The following is an 8,075-nucleotide window of genomic DNA, read 5'->3' as shown; positions in this document are numbered from 1 at the left end:
CTAGATAGGCAGCCCCACCAGGAGTGTCGTGGCTGCCGTCTGCTATGGATTGCTGCCTCCGTCTCCGGATGGTTTCTCCTTACCATGTCCCATTGGTTGAAGGTAAGGGTGTTGCCATGGGTCACGGTGGGTCACCTCCGATAGCAAAATCTGTGTCAGTCGACGGTGGTGCCAGGGCTTCGGGTTCTTGGATGCCAGGGCGGCGGCCGCCATGGATGGCGAGGTGACCAGAATCTTGGCGGTGGTAGTGCTTCGGCAATGGCGTCTCCCAGATCTTGTGGTGGAGGTCTGTTTTGATGGCGGCGATCTTGGATCTACTGGGCTATCGGGCTATAGGGAACATAACAGTAAAGTGAAGGCTAAACTGCTAATCCCGATAATCAATTCTCTGTAGCAAACCAAATCTAGATCAGATAGTCGCAGCCAGGGATAATTGAGCGAGGCGACTGTATTGCAGCAGGCCCCAACGATTCTCGATCCAGAGCACTACAGTTCAGTTGAGTTCAGCTGCACAATTAATTGTAGAGCAGCCATCAGGGATTGACGCTTATTTATTTATTTATTATCCAAGAAATTTACATCGTTCTTCCAACAGGCCTCCAAACTAACTACACAGGTGCAGACACTTTCTCAACATGTTGAAGCTCTAACTGCTCTTGTGAAAGGATGATTTGACCATCATGCTGCATACATCTCCCCACTAATTAACTAGCACTACCGGAGCCGACGACATTGCCACCCTCCCATAATAGTAGCTCAATAAGTTTGAAGGCTAAATGTCTTGTCAGCAAAGTGATGATGCTACAACTCGTTCTACTAAAGCTGGAAAGTCTCGAAATGGAGATGGATTAAATTTGCATTACAAATATCAAAAGAAGAAAAAGGGTCAAGGTTCAATCAAGACAATAACAAAGGCATTTTTCCATATTAGCATAAAGGCGCTATTTTCTAAGAGTTTGCAAAATGGTTCTAAGATGGGTGACATGATCTTTGAGGGATTTGCTAAACACAAGAATATCGTCGAAATAGACCACAACAAATACACCAAAGGTATCTGGTGCTTCGGATAAGCCCATTGGCATAACAAGCCATTCATATAAGCCAAATTTTGTCACCCTCTTGTATGCCGATTTGGTAGTAACCACTCTTAAGATCAATCTTGGAGAAAATTGTGGCTCCGCTAAGCTCATCTAGCATATCATCTAAGCGTGGAATCGGGTAGCGATATCTAACCGTGATAGCGTTGATAGGACGACAATCGGAACACGATATGTACCATCTTTCTTGGGGACAAGGATTACCAGTACGGCACATGGGCTCAAGCTTTCTCAGACATGGCCATTATCGATGAGTTGTTGAACTTGCCGTTGGATCTCCTTGGTTTCTTCTGGGTTCACGCGGTAAGGTGCTTTGTTAGGAAGAGGTGCTTCGGGGATTAGGTCGATACGGTGCTCGATACCACGAAGACCCGGAGGTAGCTCAGCTAGAAATACGTCTTGGAATTCCTGCAACAATTGAGACAACACTAGAGGAAGATGTGGTGAGTCGTCAGGTTGGTCCGCTTCACCTTTGCATAAGAGCACAAAGTGAAGGACACTTGATGGGTTCTCACACACTTCTCTCATCTCACTTTTGGTGGCAAATAGTACTAAGTTTTTCTTGTCCCTCATGGTGGAGGCACTCAATTTGGGCTTTTGGTGCTCACTCTCTTTTGGGTGGTTCACTCTCTGACTATCCTCTCCACGATGGGTGGCTTGCTTGTCGGCGTTCAGTTGGCTCGGTGACATAGGTCGTAGCACGTACTCCTTTCCCTTCATCTTGAAGCTATAGGTTTGTCCGCCCGTTCTAGATGACGCCGCGGTCAAATTGCCATGGTCGTCCAAGTAGGAGGGGGAAAACGGACATAGGGACAACATCACACTCCAAATTGTCTTCATATGCTCCGATCTTGAAGGAGACTTGCACCATGTGCTCCAATTGAATAGTGCCAGAGTTTCTTAGCCATTGGACCTTGTAGGGGCGAGTGTGCTTCATCTTGACCAATTGAAGCTTGGGGCATAGTTCTTTACTTTCCAAATTACGGCATCTTCCTCCGTCGACGATGACCCTCACAGACCTTGGAGACGACGAGAGCGGGGCTCGAATCTTCGTCACAAAAGACTTGATCATCTTCCTCTTCGTTCATGCGTCGGTGCATAGCCAGTTGCTCAATGGCTTCCATTTCTTCTTCATTCATGGAGTCGTATGTGCCATCGTTGTTGAGGATCATGGTGTGCTTGTTGGTGCACTCAAAGTAATTGTGGCCTCGGCCGCCGCATGTGAAGCATTTAATAGAACTTGTCTTGATGGTCTCATCCGGTGGAGTTGTAGATGACGAAGCTCGCGGCTTGAAGTTGCTAGGACGACGACTTGAGGATGTCGAAGTTTTCTTGTAACTTGACTTGTCGCCGTTGCTTGGAGAAGGTTTGGTTGAGGTAGAAGGTGGTTGAGTCGTTGAAGATTGGTTGTTTTAGCCATATGTCTTGGAAGAGAACTTGGCGTACTTGAGGTCATCTTGCACTTGTCGTTCCGCCTTGGTAGCTTGGTGCACTAGCTCGATGAGGTTTGAGTATGGTTGGAAGTCGGCGATATTCTTGATAGGATGATTGAGTCCATTCAAGAAACGTGCCATAGTTTGCTCATCATCTTCCATGACATTGGCTCTTATCATGGTAATCTCCATTTCCTTGTAGTACTCTTCAACGCTCTTTGTTCCTTTCTTGAGGAGTTGTAGTCGCTTGAAGAGGTCGCGATTATAGTATGTTGGCATAATGCGCGCTCTCATGACATCCTTCATTTGATCCCGAGTTGTGATGGGTGGTTCACCTCTTGTCTCACAACGCACAATGACTTGCTCCCACCATATGAGGACATAGTCTTGGAACTCAAGGGATGCCATGGCGATCTTCTTCTCTTCCTCATAGTTGTGCAAACAAAAGATCTTGTCAACTTTCAATGACCATGAAAGATACTCTTCGGGATCGTTGCTTCAGGTGAACTTGGACATGGTGAACTTGAGCTTGCCGTAGCGTTGCTCTTCATTGTGTTGGGGTTGGAGATGATGACGCCCTTGACGTGGAGTGGAGGATTCCCACTGTATTGTTGCTCTTGGCGAACTTGGGGTTCTTGTAGAGCTTGTGGAACTTGTCGAGGAGCTTGTGGGACTTGTCGGTGCAAGCGTGCTTGATAGTTCCTCTCTTGGACTTCTTCGCGAAGTGCTTCTTCTTGCTCACGCGTACGTCGGTTGCGTGCGGCTTGGAGGGTATGTTGCACCTCAAGTGCTTGAGCTTCTCGGCGTTGTTGTTCTTGACGTTGTGTCTCGGCATCTTGCTCGTCTTGGTGTTGGCTCGCTCGCTCTTCCTCTTGTTGTCGTTGGCATTGCCGTTCTTGTGCTTGCGCAAGTGTAGCTTGATTTTGACGATGTCAATGTTCTTGTTCTTTAAGTTGCTCTTGGTGGCTCTTGCCATGTAGGGGATTGCAGTTTGCTTGACGGTCTTGGCACGCGGCTCGTCAAAGAGTATTCGATGTCAGTGTACTTGAACAAGAGATGGAGTCGGAATGATGACTTGAGTCGCTCCACCTTGAGCAGGATGAAGAGGTAGAAGAGCGGTTCATCAAGAAGGTATGAATCTCGTCCATTCTTGCGTTGCTCTCTTGTTTTTTTCATTGAGCTTGTTGTTGAAGTAGTCCCTTGTACGTTGCTCGGCGAGGCGCAAGTCGGTGCGAGGTTGTCGATGCGGTCGCTCAATGCTTGTTGTTCTTGATGCAAAGCTCTTTATGCACCGAAGAGGTGGTTCTTTGTGACGTAGGTGTTCGTGTCCCCGTCTTGCTCGATGAAGAGTGGGTTGGTAGAAGTAGTTGGCCTATCCATCATTCCAAGTAAATGTGTGAGTGGGATAAAGAGAAGAACTATATCAAATGTACCTTGACCGATGTTGAGAATGGATCAACGATCACTCAATGATGTAACAAGGAAATAGCACAATTGGTACCGACTCCCGTCAATATCTCACACCTACACAAGTAAGCCTTTAGTGGAGCATGGTTAGGATGGTGGACAAAATTTGTGCAATTGTTAGTAAGACACTATAATGTTGAAAAAGATTCGCAAACTTGCAAATGCAACAAGAAGACCCATAGCTATAAGGGGTACACGGAAACACACGCGAAAATAGATAAATGGGGTTGTGCAAACCAAGGAATGAGCGGAAAATGTGGATGCCATGGAAAATGCTCTTGTTGCACAACGCTAGAGAGACGCTAGCACGATTGCACAATAGGCGGATACGAGACTTGTGGACGACCTACTAGGCAAAAATGCAACGACTTCTATCCCAAGTATGCTATATGTTTGGTGTTTGTATGATATGATCCAAGATGATCGAGTATGGCAGTCTTAATGTTGCTATGGTTCTTGCTTCAAAGCTCTTTGCTTATCTTTCTCTTTTGCTTAAAAGCTTGTTTGGCTCTTTCTCTTTTGAGCTCTTTCTCATGAAAAACTTTTCGAACCAAGATAGCAATTGTGTATATGCGATGAAAACCTTGTGACAGAAGAGATGATATCAAGATACCAAGATGATATTATGTTATGTATGCAAAGGGAACTATGATTACTAATGTGCACAAGTAACGTTGCCGGCAATACTCAATGGCTAGTCTCGATAGGTAAGCTACTCGAAATTAAGGCTATGTGGTTATCAATACAAGTGCAAGGAAGGATATACAAAGGTGTCGTTGATGTTACCGTCCTTGACGAGGATAAGCGGTGGTGTCATCGATGTTGTTCAGTTCAAGTTAGCCAAAACACCCTAGGAAACGGAGAAACCAAAACTCAAGTATCGAAGACAAAAACGTATCAAGATTGTCGGAGTTGGTAACGGGTAATCGGTGGTGGTTGCGAAAAGCGTTGGTGGTTTGCGGGGTGCGTATGCGGAAGTGGAAAGCTATCAGAGTGTGTATGCGGAAGTGGAAGGGATCGGGGCTAAATGAAATTATGTTTCGCCAGGGATCATCAGACGACCGGTGGTGGTCGGACGACCGGTGTTCGTCGGACGTCTAGTATCTGTCGGACGTCCGGTGCGTGAGCGATTACGGTCACGGGATGAACAGCTAGGGTTCGAGGTGGAGGGGCCAAATTTGGTCAAAATTGGACGAATTTGTGGATGAAAATCGGGGAAAAGATGGGGAAAAGCTAGATCTACCTGCAATACATTAAATCCATGGATCAAATCCAACAAAAGTTCATCATACCAACAAATCACGAAAAATATTGGGGCTATTTTTGGTGGGGAATTTTCAAATTTGGGAAAGAACACAACAAAACAAGGCTAGAAAACAAGGTAGGGGCTCCAGATTCGTGATCAACCAAGGCTCATGATACCAAGATGATGTAGGGTGGATACCCTAGGGCCGATCTTTCACGATTGGAGCGTATCCTACGAAGAACATGAGGGGAAATGCGAGGGGAAAACGAGAGGAAACACTCAAATCAACGGGAAACGATAACACATGTGCTAGATCCTCGAAACACAAAGAGATACAAGATCCACGATCAACAAAGGACGATACAAGTAGCTAGTTCATCTCCGTGAGGAGGTCTTTAGGGGTGTTCCCATGATGGGTCTTGAATCCACTTGGGGGATGTTCTTCGTAGAGGTCGTGAACTCCAATGGAGAAGGTTATCAAGTGGATGAGCAAAGCTCTATCTCTAAAATGAGATAATCCTTTGCTAACCCTAATAAGAGGGAGGAGGAGGAGTACATATAGTCTAGGGTCATGAAAGGGTACATGGGCTTCTGCCCAACACGCTATCTGTAGGAGATATGCCCTAGAGGCAGTAATATCAGTTATTTTGTATCTCCTGGTTTGTAATGAAGGTTTATGTTCCATGCTATAACTAAAATGATTCTCGAGTCTGCAAATAAAATGAGGCTTGGAGGGAAACTCATGTGCATGTGTGGGATAATAAATGGTAAAATGTATTCCTAGTCAAGCCTCTATGACTGGCTCAAGTATTGCATGATGATCCCGTTTTCCTGATCATGGGCATGACTATGCCGACAATTTTGAGGGCACAATTATTAGTAGAACACTTGTGTTGAATCGACCCAATTTGATGTTATGCTATGAGATACATTCGTCACAAGTTAATGGTTAATAACACAGAGAAGTTAACGTTTGCATAATTCCTTAGACCATGAGAGTATCGATCGAGTTCGTTCATACTTGCTTTGTGAACTTTGGGGTTTGTTAAACGTCATCCGTAACTGGGTGGCTCTTACGGCGGCTCACGGGTTCATGGAAAAGTATGGGAAGTAACAAGATAGATCAAGATTGGGATTTCCTCCTCCGACGATGGAGAGATATACTTGGGCCCTCTCGGTGTAATAGTATCCATCATCGTCTGGCCAGGCACATTCTGATTTGATCACTGGGATGCCGGAACACGGAAACAAGAAAAGAGAACAAAACCGGTAACGAGGTAACTTGCATGGTGGAAAAATTGTTGATCCACAGGAATGCAATAAATCTCACCTCGGGTGTTTGTGACATATCACGAAGCAACAAGAATAGCTCACGGCAACTGGAGGTTCACTCGAATATTCATTCGTGTGGGTATAGGGGTCAATATGGGAGTCCATGGCTCCGATGTTGATCATTGATCGGAAGAGGTTCCAGGTCATGTTTATACTTCACCGAACCTATAGGGTCACACACTTAAGGGTCATCTATCTGCTAAATACTAGACAGGGAGTCTGAGAGGAAATCACCAAAAAAGTTTCGGACACCGGAAAAGTTTTGGATAGCGGAAAAGTTCCTCAGAGAGAGGTCGCCGGATGAGTTTCGGTGAAACCAAAAAAGTTGTTTCGGAGTATACCATTAAGTCAAAATGTTTTTGGCACATGCCTGATAATTCTTGGAGGGTGCCAGAATCATTCTGGAACCTTTTTGGAATTTTCCAGTATAAAAACAGGAAATGTTCCGGAGCTGCCGGAGCCACTTCAGATGCGTTTCGCATATGAAAATCACTAAACCGGAATTGTTTTGGAACGCGTTGAAAATTATTTTAGTGGGTACTGGAAATGTTCTAAGCCCACATAAATATTTTCAGTTCGAACGGACGCTGAAAAAAGTCGTCGTGAATAGTGAAAATCACTTATGGATATTTTTTTGGAAAGCCACCTTTTAGGGCTTCTGCAAAAAGGCTTCTAGAAGGGCTTGGGGGCCAAGGAAGCCCCTCATGGGGGGCCCCCAAGGGGGTGTCCAGCCAAGCATGGTGGAGCTCCATGGAGCTCCACATGGCATCCCATTTTGCCCATAAAACCCTCATATGTGACCTAAAGCATGGTTTTTTTGGTAATTTGTGGAGGCACACTACCCCTTGGTTTTCCTATAAATAGAGGGGTGAGGGCTGCCATATCTTCATCCCTTACTCTCATACACATGCCATGCATTATCTGGCTTCTTCTCTCCCTCCCACGAAAAGAGTTTCGTAGAGCCGTAAGGCTGTCTGGGTTTCGGCAGGAACTAGTTCTGGACGGCGAAGCCCTGCCGAATAGCTGACACCGTATGTGGGCAACCCCGTAGAGAGGTCGTAGTTTCGGTATTTTTCCCGAGGGGCTATTCGAGTGTCCTCCCGAAGGGCTGTCCGAGTCTCCGTTCGAGTTTCGAGGGTCCTCCCCAAGGCTTGTCCGCGACATCGTCTGGGGGACTGTCCAACCTCCTCTCGAAGGGCTGTCCGGCGAGGGAGTACATCCTCGCGGTTGGGAGGTTGTAAATACTAGCTGCGGGCATGTGCATCAACAATCTCCACTGACTCTTCTTCCGCTGCGCTTCGAGTTGGTACGGAACAGATCAAACCTTGTATGTAGTCTCCATAGTGGTCCTAGGCATGCTCGCTATACCGAAAATTTTCGTTTTCTGTCGCGTTCCTGATACGTCCATTTTGCATCATGCTTTTATATCAATATTTATTGCATTATGGGCTGTTATTACACGTTATGTCATAATACTTATGGGCATTCTCTGTTATTTTA

The sequence above is a fragment of the Triticum dicoccoides genome, chromosome 1A, assembly GCF_002162155.2.
Source record: "Triticum dicoccoides isolate Atlit2015 ecotype Zavitan chromosome 1A, WEW_v2.0, whole genome shotgun sequence".
Taxonomy (NCBI): Eukaryota; Viridiplantae; Streptophyta; class Magnoliopsida; order Poales; family Poaceae; genus Triticum; species Triticum dicoccoides.
This window is presented reverse-complemented; position numbering follows the sequence as displayed.